This window comes from Tamandua tetradactyla, chromosome 25 (assembly GCF_023851605.1).
Source record: "Tamandua tetradactyla isolate mTamTet1 chromosome 25, mTamTet1.pri, whole genome shotgun sequence".
NCBI classification, from domain to species: domain Eukaryota; kingdom Metazoa; phylum Chordata; class Mammalia; order Pilosa; family Myrmecophagidae; genus Tamandua; species Tamandua tetradactyla.
The window spans coordinates 5,501,891-5,513,614 of record NC_135351.1 but is presented as its reverse complement, the minus strand read 5'-3'; positions in this window follow the sequence as shown (position 1 = coordinate 5,513,614).

Genomic DNA, 11,724 nt, shown 5'->3' with positions numbered 1-11,724 from the left:
ATTCTTTCTGGAACCCTTTTCCTTTCCCCCTTTTAGATGCTCTTTAATTGACAACCACTCTTCCAATTAGAGTTTTTCTCTGAACAACTGCCCAGTCAGTCACAAGAAACTTTAATTTTCCTTTCTTTCCCCCCCAGCCTTTCCTAAATTCTTTTGGCCATCCTTGATTGGAAGGTGATAACTATGGAAAGTAGCAGGACAATATTATTATGCATTGACCCACCCAACTTTTTGCTCCTTGCAATACTTCACTCAAGGAGAAGTATTTTTCAAATGATGTTTGGGGTGAAAGACAAAAATAGAGAAATAGGCCACCCTAGACTTCCTGTCTCATCTCACCACATTCTCCCCAACAGCTGGTCTCAGTGTTTGGGTTTTATATTTGCAAGTCTTCATTTCACCTCGAGCCAGTTAGTTGGTCAATGTGGGCTAGGGGATGGATCCTCCAGGCATCATCTGGAGGGAGTGAGCCTGTTTCACTCCTCCTTACGTATGGGTTTATAATGCTATGGGATTATGGAAACCCTTGGTTCCACTAGAAGAGAAGGTGGAAAGAGAGGAGAGTGAAGGGAAGGAAAAGGCAAAGAAAGAAACGTTTATTTAGTGCCATCTATGTGTAAGATGCAGTGTGCAAGGTAAACGCTTTGCAACAATTTTTACACCACACTTGCAGAAGACATGTTACTACCCTCATTTCTCAGACAAAGCAGTGAGGTTTGGGGAATTTAAACAACTTCCCAAATGCCCTATAGATTTAAAGCAATGGACCAGAGATTCAACGCATATCTGTAAGTTTCCGGGCTCCCCACACCTTGCTGGCTCTACCACTCTATCACAACAAGGAGGGCAGAAAATGGTGTTCTGGTTCTAACGTGAATTGCTTCTGTGGGATTAACCATTAACAGGAAAGCAAGTGTTAAAACGTTGCTGCCTCACTTTTACTTAGAACCAGGTATGCTGGTTTGAATCTGCTATATACCTCAGAAAAAACTATGTTCTTTTAATCCATTCTTGTGGGGCACACCGGTTGTGGGTGGGACCTTTTGATTAGGTCATTTCCATGGAGATGTAACCCATCCCATTCAAGGTGGTACATAATCCTGTAATGGAGTCCTTTGTGGGAGCTCACAGAGAAAGAGCTTAGACAGAAACACCCAGGAGAAACAAGCAAAGACCCACAGAAGCCCAGAGACATTTTGGAGGACAGGACCAGCAGATGTCACCATATGCCTCTCATGCGACAGAGAAACCCCAGATGTCAGGGCCTTTCTTCATTGAGGGTAGTGTCTTGTTGATGCCCTAATTTGGATATTTCCATGGCCTGAGAATTGTAATTTATAACTTAAATCCCCATTGTTAAAAGCCAACCCAATTCTAGGATATTACATTTCGGCAGCTTTAGAAAACCAAAACACTGTGTGATTTCCCTTCTATCTCTTCTCTATACAAGCACACCTACAAACTTTGTCCATAATCTATATCGTTTGTTTCCTGGAAATATTGCCCTCAGATAGCAAAGATCAAAGAGCATTACATCTAGGCTGGCAGTATCTGGAAATGTGTGTTTCCCAGTTGATAAGCCCTGTCCTATAAGCCTCTTTCAATCTTCCAGGATTCCTGGGAAAGAGGTAGTTTGTGTGGGGGGAAGGCACACTCTACTTTGGGGTGGCACATATCACTGCTCCTTTCAGTGATAGCTTCTTGAGAGCCGACCTCCGGACTGGTCAATAGAAGGGAATCCAAGGAAAACCCATCCCATTGTAAGAGCAGAGGGTATGAGATTTCTTCAGGTCATACCAGATAGATGGGTGTGCCAGAGAGCAGGGCAAAGAAAGAGTGGTCAGCCACAATTCCCACAACACGCAGGAGGTTGGCTGCAGTCCCGGCATGCCCTCTGTATTCGCCAAGGACCCACCCTTGTTTATTTGGACATAAATGAATGCCCCACTGGGACTTGTGTGGCTCTGCGCGGTGGGTACCGGTTGGGCCTTCCTGACACTTGGGTTTCTAATCCTCACTTTGCTTGACCCTCAGAGCTGCCTCTGAGGCTGGTTGTCCTGCTGGACCCTCAGTCAGGACCCTGGAGAACATCTGGGACAGGTGATTCTTTATTCATGTTTGGAGCCCTGAAGACACCTCTCGAGGGCTGAATCATCAACCAGGCAGCTCAGACCTGGGGTTCAGGATGGGTCCGCTTCTAAACACCTCGTGGCTTCATGGATTCACCCACTCAACACTAGGGGCACTTTACTCATTCAACATAGAGTTACCGAGCTGTGATTACATGTCAAGTCTCTAGTCTAGGCATTGTACTACCTAGAGCACTCCTCCAGGTATTCTAAGGCCAAGGGTCCCCTTCATGGGGACAGGATATAGAAAAGTGTGAACATAATGCACATCCTCAAAAAGGTGAGATGAGTTGTGGACACAAATAGGAGACATCTCTTTGAACTCTGTAGTAAAGACCGGAATGCTTTTCTTACTCCTCCCTTTCAAATAAGGCCTAAAAATGAGCAAAGACCAACACTGGAGGTAAGAATGGATCTCCAGTTTAGTCCTGCTGGCTGTCCAGGCCATTCAGGACACCTCACTGCACTCCTTTAAGGACATGGTGGGAGCTGGATGAAGGTCTGGATTTCCCAGGGGCACCTAGAATGGAAGTTCCAAACACAGCCCTCTTCTGAAACACCTACTGAATATTAAGGGTCACCTTTACACAGTGATGGATAAAGTCCAGGAGTCCCAGTTTGGACACAAGCTGTAAAACTCTCACATTGAAAATATGAAAATGCAATTAAAGTAAACCATTAGCTGGAGAGCTGGTCCGATCTTAGCGCATGGTCTGGATCAGGGGCTGATATCTAAGCCTCTTCACCCAACACTGGAACAGCTCCCTCGAGCAAGAGGCAAGTATTAACAACAGCTGATTTGTGGACTACTTTCTATATCCTAGTCACTGGGTAAGTACTTAACATCCATTAACTCAAATCCTGAGACAACCCACAGAGATAGAAATCGCTGCTGTCCCAACATTACAGAAGAGGAACCTGAGGCACAGAGAGGTTTACTAACTTGTCTAAGGTCCCACAGCTAGTAGGTGGCAGATCCAGGATTCAAACACAGATTATGGAGCACCAGAATCGAAGCCTAAGAGAAAGACAAGAGAGCATTTCATTCTCATTCATTCTTATTAGGTCCCCGAAAAGGTCCTCAGTTACACACCAATCCCGCAGTGGATTTGGTTAAATTGTGGAGTATGGGGTGTATTTTACAAATTCAACCTGTTGTCTTAACCTAAGAACTCAAAAGGTAGTGACTTTTGCTTAACATCAAAACTTAAAGGAGGGGGACAAAAAACAACCTTAAAGCCTTAAAGTAGGGCCAATTCTCTTTTGATACTACAGCTTTGATCTCTACTTCTGATTAATAAATTATAATCTCTTAGTATTTCCCAATTTAAAATATGGTTTCATCTCTCCTCCTCCCACCCCAACCCCCATAAATATGATGTGGTCACTGATTGGATAGCCTCTGCCAGGTCTTTTGTAGGGTCTTTGGAAGGCTGGACAGTTTATGGGGGTGGTGATGATGGGAATATATTTGGGGGCATCCCACATTGAAGCAAAGAAAAAACACAGTTCAGAATATTGCAATACCCCCCTTCAAAGCTCTCCTTGATGCCTATTTTTTAAAATTTACTTCATCTAAGAAAAAAAATGGTGGCAGAGGTTGTAAGTGCTTCTCTAGTTTAGGAATCTTCTTGCAACAGAGGCAGGTCCCACTCCCCCATGCATCCATGGGTCCCTGGAAAGGACCTTCAGGCACTACTGAAAACAAAAATGGGCTTAATTTCTGACCTACCTTCCCAAGATCCAAACAAATACAGTTCACAAAGCATTTCTTTCTGGGGAACAGTTACCAAACTGAAAGACTTGAGCTTCAAAGTCTGAATCTTTGTACTAAAAATTGCAGTTTAGATTTTCTTCCAGGTTTAGGATACTCATAAACAAAATTAGTCATATCAAGCTCCGCATTCATTCCTATGAAATCAAAGCTGAACAATCTTTTCGGCACTTACTGTTTGTCCAGAATGAACGTTATTGTCATAATTTCTGGATGGCAGATAAGATTATTAAAGTTTAGTAAAGGGAGCTTGCCTCTCTCAGCTTTGCACAGAGGCACTGGATCATATCACTGCAATTAAAAGCCCACTGGCCTTTACTAAGATTTGCACTCTAGAAAGATGGGCTCAGCATGATATTCATTAGTACACCTCCAAATTGAATTGCTTCTAGAAGCCTTTGGTGCAATGAGACAGAATCAGATGTGAGGAAGGCTTAGTTATTCTTAAATAAAATAAAATGAAGAACATACATTTTGAGTTGATAAGTGTTGGGTCTGTGTATAGAATTGGGGCATGAGATGACAAAGTGCAGTAAAGCCACAATTTTCATGAACGCCGAGCAAATCATTGTGGTACTGGATCTACTTCTGTGCCTTAGTCAAACCTCCACCTCTGGGAAGATTTATAATAAAATGAATCAGCTTTTGAAATATCTCAAGAGGCAACTGGTTTGGAGCCAGGATTATGTCTAAACCTTGGTACCTGACAGCAAGAATTGATTTCCCACCTTTGAGGATGACAATGGCTATCAATGAAATAGCACTTTGCAATTTCCAGAACACTCAAATGTAGATGAGCTCAGTCGATCTCAGCAATAACTATGGGAAATAAGTAACAGAGATATTTTCCCTGTTATGAGGATGGTAAAACCTAGCGTTAGAGTTGCAGCATGACTTGCCTGAGAACCAAATCCGATCGATTAAAATGTCATCTCTTTTGGCTGCCTCACCACCATACATATCAGAAGCTGCTTCTCTAGGGATCGTTTTTCTTTCTTTTTTATTTTTCTTAAAAATAGCTTCCATCAACACGAGTCTGCAGTGCTCAACTATGGCTTTTCCTGGGATTGGGGCTGTAAAGGGGCTGATGGTCACAGCAGGGCCACCCAACAGAGAGAATCTCTGCATTTGGAAGAATTACTCCAGCTCCTGTCTAGCTTGGCTCCACCACAAGAGCTTTTCCAGTGGCAAACCAACTACCTCGCAAACAACTGTCTGAAAAAGGAAGTCAGAGCAGCCCCCAGGCACACTGTGTGTGCCCCAGACGACACACAGCCAGAGATGCACATGTCAGCCTCCGGAAACTTCTCCGTTCATCTGTTGATTGGTATGAGTCATGAAGAGGAAGGAGGGGTAGAGAGGAGTCAGATCCCAGAAACAAGACCTGGACTCTGTTTCCTGGGGCCCAGCAGCCCTAATGATGGCTGGATGGAGTCCTTGGCTGCACAGAGACCTGCCCCACTCCTGAAGTTCAGCTGCTTCCTTGGAGCCTAACCTCTGGTGGAAGAGGGGAACAGACAAGACAAAGCAAAACTGCTTTCCACTTGCCCCTGAAGAGGCTGTGGCACAGCCGTGCAAAGAAGCCCTGTCATCGGCCAGTGAGCAGCAACCTTCAGGGGCTGCTGTGGGGCCAGGTCTGCCTTGAAATAAGCAACTCAAAAGGGATTCAGGGCATGGAGTGAGGAAGGGATCACATGCCGAGCGCATTCACTGCTCTTCTTTTGAGTTTTGTGCAGTGAGGTCCAACACCTGGGAGACCTGCTAAATGCATAATCTACCAGGATTGCAAAGGAGATGTGGGAGCGGTACAATGCTGGCTCACCCAGGTCTGCCAGCTAACCCAGCCAACCAGCCTATTGTGTTCAAGAAGCCAAAGCTGAGCTCAAGATTTGGAACTCTGCATGGCAACCACTACTGGCATCCTTTCCCCTGAGTTTTGGAGTATCTCATAGAGATGCTGGAAGAATGAACTATATGAAAATTGAACTGCAGGTGGTCTCTCGTGATCATTAAGATTCCAAGATTCTTTCCTTTCAGAGTTGAGCTGATAAATGGATTGCAACAAGATTTTTCATCAAGTGAATCTGATTGTCCCATTTGGCTTCTGTTATAAAATCTAACATGTGACTCCCAAACAAATAAGAATTTACCCAATGAAATGAAATGAAGGTATTGATGAGAAAAACTTTGTGGAGCAGACAGGCTCTCTGGGGAGATTTGTGTCACTGGGTATTGGCCTGGACACTGGTTCAACTTCCTCAGAAGTCACCTTCACTTCCCTAAAAAGAGAGCCAACTCCTTGCCTATAATCCATAGCACCTCTCCCCAACTGGCCAGCATCGAGAAGTCTGGTTTCATTCTTCCATGTTGAGTACCACTGTCCTCCTGCCTCCACCTGGAATTCCCCAGGACCCATTTGAACACTCTGTCCAAGCTTCATCCTCTGCCACAGAACTTGCCCTATCATCAACCTCCAACACACATATTCTTCATCTGAAATATGGAGACGGCCACTAGCATAAACTTATTAGTCTCTGTCCATTTTACCTCTTGAGTAATTCTTGAATACATCCACTTGTCCCCATCTCCGTGTATAAGAGCCAGTTCAACCTACCATCATCTCTTTCCCAGATAAACGTACAAGTCTACCTGACTACATTTTCAACCCCTCCCATCCTTTCTGTGCATCACAAGTAGGTAGATTTTCCTGCACATACATATCTGACAATGATAATGTTCAAGCTTGCTGCGATGGCATATCAGATCCTGTGCAGTTGAACCTCTCCTCTCTCTCCAACTCTTCTCTCACCACTTTCCCCAGTATTCAATGCTTCAGCACTCAGTACTTCTTTTCTGCTTCTCAAATTCTTGCCGCTTCCCCTTCCTTTCCCCTTCTCCAGCTACTCTCCCTGGCCAACCTAATTCTTCTTCCTTCCACCCATGGCTCTGGCATCACTTCCTCCAGGAAGCCTTCCCTGATTGGTCAAGTGTGGGGCAGAGTCCTTCTCTACACACTTAATACCCTAAACGATCGCATCTAGGGCTTTTCATCCTTTATGTTTTAGTTCATTAAAGCTGCCGAATTGCAATATACCAGAAGAGAACTGGCTTTTAACAATGAGCATCTATTATTTTGCAAGCTTGCAATTCTGAGGCCATGAAAATGTCCAAATCAAGGCATCAACCGGTGATTCAGCAATCCCAGACTGTTCTGTCATATGGCAGCATCTGCTGGTCCTCTTCTCCTGGGTTTTGTTGCTTTCAGCTTCTAGCTGCTCTGTCTGTGGCTATCTTTGTGATTTTCTGTCTTTTGTGTCCTCTATCAGCTTCTCTCTGTATTTCATCCTCTCATAAAAGACTTTAACAAGAAGAGTAAGACCCACTTAGGATATGCCTCAACTGAAATAACCTCATCAAAAGGTCCCATCCACAATAGCTCTGCACCCACAGGAATGGGTTAGTTCTAAGAACATTGTCTTTCTGGGGTCCATAAAACCTCCAAACCACCAAACTGCAGTCTGTGTGTCTATGGGCCACTATATCTGACCGTAAGCTTTATGAGGGCAGGAACTATGTCTATTGTATTCATCATTTTACCTCCAGTCCCTAGCATCACGCCAGGGACATCGTAGATGCCTACCTCAGTCAAAAAATGTGTTGAGTGCATGAATGGTCATTGGGAGGATTCAAAAAGATACGGGTCTAAAGGATTTCCTCTCACCTAACATAGTGATCAGTATACCACAGGGTTCCACTGAACATTTCCCTTCCTCTCTCAGTCTTGGTCCCATAAAATAGGGGTGATAAGATTTCACTGGGATGTCATAGACATTAAATGAAATAAAGGAGATGAAATGCACTTGAAATATTGGTGTATGCTTATGATGTGCATTTGTCTTCTTAGCTCCAGCTAGATAGATAGTTTCCTTTGAATAGAGGCTCATGGTGGGGTTAGGGAAGAGCTGGGAGGAGGGAGCAAGGGGGCAAAGGAGACGGAAAGGCCAGAGGAGACCTGGAAGGCTGAGGACCACGGCTAAGGCAATGAGATGGAGGGTGGAGTCAGAGGACATTTCGTTCGCAAATATTTATTTTGTGACTCATATTGTTCTAGGCATCGAAGATGCAATAACCAAACAGACCAACAACTACAGTCTTTGGAGAGTTTACGTTCCAGTGAGGAACTAATACTCTTGATTCTCATTCTGTGTGTGTGTTAAGTTCTATGAAGTCTCTGCAAACACTGAATTAGTGAATATTGAAACTATTGCTCCCAGGGGAAATACAAGGGTAGGTTGTCTGCAAACCTCTGGGTGAAGATTTTTGTCATCCAATCAACACATAACACAATATGCATTTTTTGTTCATTGACACTAACTTGGGGGCTAACAGCATAGAAAGAAAGCTGAAACAGGAAGGCAGCATTGCTTTGGTCAACATCTTCTGGGAATATGTGCATCGGGTGAATCAAAGCTATCACCGCTCTGCACCTACCCACAAATGACAGGGAAGATGCCTCAAGTATTGATTATAGGGGTACAGATACATTTTAGTGAGTAGGCAAATTCATTAAGTTTGCAATCCACAAATGAGGACGGCCAGCTATATGTACTGAGGGTTAGAACACATGCATCAAGTCATTTACTCTCACTTCAACCCTGCTAGGTAAGGTTTACACTGTTACCATTTTATAGAGGAGGAAATGGGAAAGCAGAGACAAACATGTCTTTTTTCAAGGTTACACTGCTGACAAGTGGCAGAGCCAGAATTTGAACCCAGGCAGCCTTGTACCAAGAGAAATGATGAAATTTGGAAAACTAGGAATGCTTGCTAGCTGAGGAGAGCATCTTTGAGTCACTTCCTATGAGAGGCAGCATAAGGGCTGCCAAGAGGCCTGTTCTGCATGAGCAATGAGGAATGCTGCAAGGAGACGGGAACATCGTACCTGAAAGATGCATTGAGCCCCAAAGCTTCCAAGAGGAGGTTTGGCATCGATGAAATTTCTCTGTGTCTCTTCACAGCAGAGAGCAAATGGCCCTTTAAAAATCTGTCTTGTGTTTTGCAGGGTGTTTTCAAGACCTAGGACTTTCTAAGGGTGAAATGCATCAGGCATAGATCCCAGTTTCCTTGGATCACATCCAGCCTGTGGTCTGTTTTGCAAATAAAGATTTATTGGCACACACCCATGCTCATTCATTCATTCACGTGTCATCTATGCCACCTTCCTCTCCTATGGCACAGCTGAGTCACTCTGTCAGAGACCATCTGGCTCACAAAGCCAAAACTATTTATTATCTGGCCCTTTGTAGAAAAACCTCACTGATTGACCCCTGGTCTACATCTCAGCCTAAAGAGGTATGACCCAAAAATGAGAAAAATGTTTATTAGTCAGGGTTCATTCATGGGGAACTGAAGCATTTATCCAGTTAAGCCCTCAAAATACTCCCCTTATCCTGCTAATCTCACCTACTATCTCCTCTCTAAGATCTTTGGGAGTAGATTTCCCTGCTAAGGCAAGTCAGTTAACCTTTTCAGGATCATTAACTCTACCAGGCTCGACAGTGGTGTTGAGAGTCCCACTTTTGGGGATCTTAGTGCCCCCTGAGCACCACAGAAGATTTAATTCACCTTAAAAACATAACAAAACAGTATCTGACCTGTTCCAGCATCAGCAAGGCCTGGATTAACTCAGCCTCGCAAAGCAGGTACATAAGGAATTTTCTCAGCTCAGCGGAGTTGGGAGCAATGGCTCTTACATTTATTATCTGACCCTTTATAGAAAAACCTCGCTGACTGACCCCTGGTCTACATCTCAGCCTGAAGAGGTATGGTCCCTAAATGAATAAAATGTTTATCAGTCAGGGAGAACCCCACTCAAACTCCTTGTTTCTGAATTCCTTTCCATCCTGCCCGTGCTGCAGTGAGGAAGCAAAGCATCTCAATCCAAGCCCCTCAGTCAATCTCAGTCAAGCCCCTCAGTCACGTTTCTTTCTAGAAGAGTCCTGCCCTGTGACGTTTGGCTTTATAAGGCAAATCTGAATCCCGTGCAAGCCTTCCTCAGCCAGGCGGCTCCGTGCAGGATGGGAGCAATCATTTTGCAAATAGCCTCTGGAAAGACACAGGTAAATGTCCAAGCAAAGAGGGGTGGGTCGGATTCCCCTCCCCCACACCCATGACCATCCCATGTTCTCCATGCACCACACACCTGAGATGGCAAGGATGCTGTTTCAATTCTGAGGGTAAAACTACAAACATTAGCAGGCGATTTGGTTGTTATTGAAGTTCAAGAAGGCAGATTTTCCCAAGTGCATCACCCACTTGGACTTGAAGTGAGCGCTTACATTTACATTCTGAGGGGGAAAAATTTATTTCAAGGTGCTAACTAGTTTCTGTGAGGGTGCTTTATTATTATATTATTATTTATCATTATTATTATCCTATTTAACTATTTCCTGTTTACCAAGACTCTGGTTGTGATAGTTTTAAAGTCGGGATTTTCTCCCAAGGATGGCCTCACATCATTAAAATATTGATTTTCTGGGAATGCCAAAATGCCAGGGGGCAGACAAGCATTTATGGTTCCTTCAATAGCTGGGGTCCTTTCAGTCCCATAGAAATAGTTCACAATTGTGGAATGCTTACCATGGACAGTACACTGTGCAAAATGTTTCCCAGGTATCACCTCATTTAATCCTCACAGGGATCCTAAGAAGTGCTAATTGGTGGCACACACACCCCATAGTACAGATGAGAAAACTGAGGCACAGATAAGTAAGTTGCTCAGGCAGGGGCCTTCTTAATTTGGGTTCTCTCAAAAGCAAAACCTGAGACAAAAACTTTGGTACATATTGATGACTTAAAACTTGATCTCAGGAAATGAGCAAGGGACAGAGAGGTACGTTATCAAATGAGATGCTTCGAGAAGTCTCTCCAATCGTCCAGACGAAGGAGAGCGTTCATGTACCAGCTTCTGGCCTGTGTGGTTAGGAGTTACCTCCAGAGGTCCTAACTCCCCTACACTAATGGACTGTGCTTGTGAGAGAAGCTTCAGGGCAGAAAGCACAACAACCTGCAGTGCAGCTGGAGGTAAAAGGTTGTTGGGTCTTTTTATTAGTCAGGGTTTTCTAGGGGAAAAACAACAACAGGAGATATCTGTAAATTTGTTGGATGTCATAACTGTCTCATGCAACTGTGGGGATCCATGAGTCCAAATTCTGTAGGGCAGGCTGCAAGTTGGGAATTCCAATGAAGGCTTCCAATGAATTCCCTGGGAGAAGATGGCCAGCTGAAGTAAAGATGGATATTCTCCCTTTTGACTGCTAAAATCATTACTTCTTCTTTTAAAGCCTTTAACTGATTGGATGAAATGTCTCTTATGGCTGAATACTATCTCCTTACTTGATTTGTAGATGTAATCAGCCCTAGATGCAGTCAACTGACTAATGACTTAAATCCAGGAAATGTCCTCACAATTAACAATGAGGCCAATACTTACTTGACCAAACAGCTGGGCACCATTGCCTGGCCAAATTGACACATGAAACTAACCATTGCAGTCTTCCTCAGCTGTGGCTGGAAATGGAGAATGGACTAAGAGGGTTGAGTCCCAAGACCACTCTCTGTCTCATACTTCTGATTCCACTGGCCCTTAGAGGTAGAGCTGAATAGCCCAGAGGACAGGAGGCCTTAGCCTGGTATTGGTGGGCTCACCACTGACCTCCATGAGAACTTAGAACCAAGTGAGGACAATTGGCCCACATCCTCAACTGGAGCACAGCTTGCCCTGCTGGCACAATGAAGTCTGCTTTGATGATGCTAAATGTG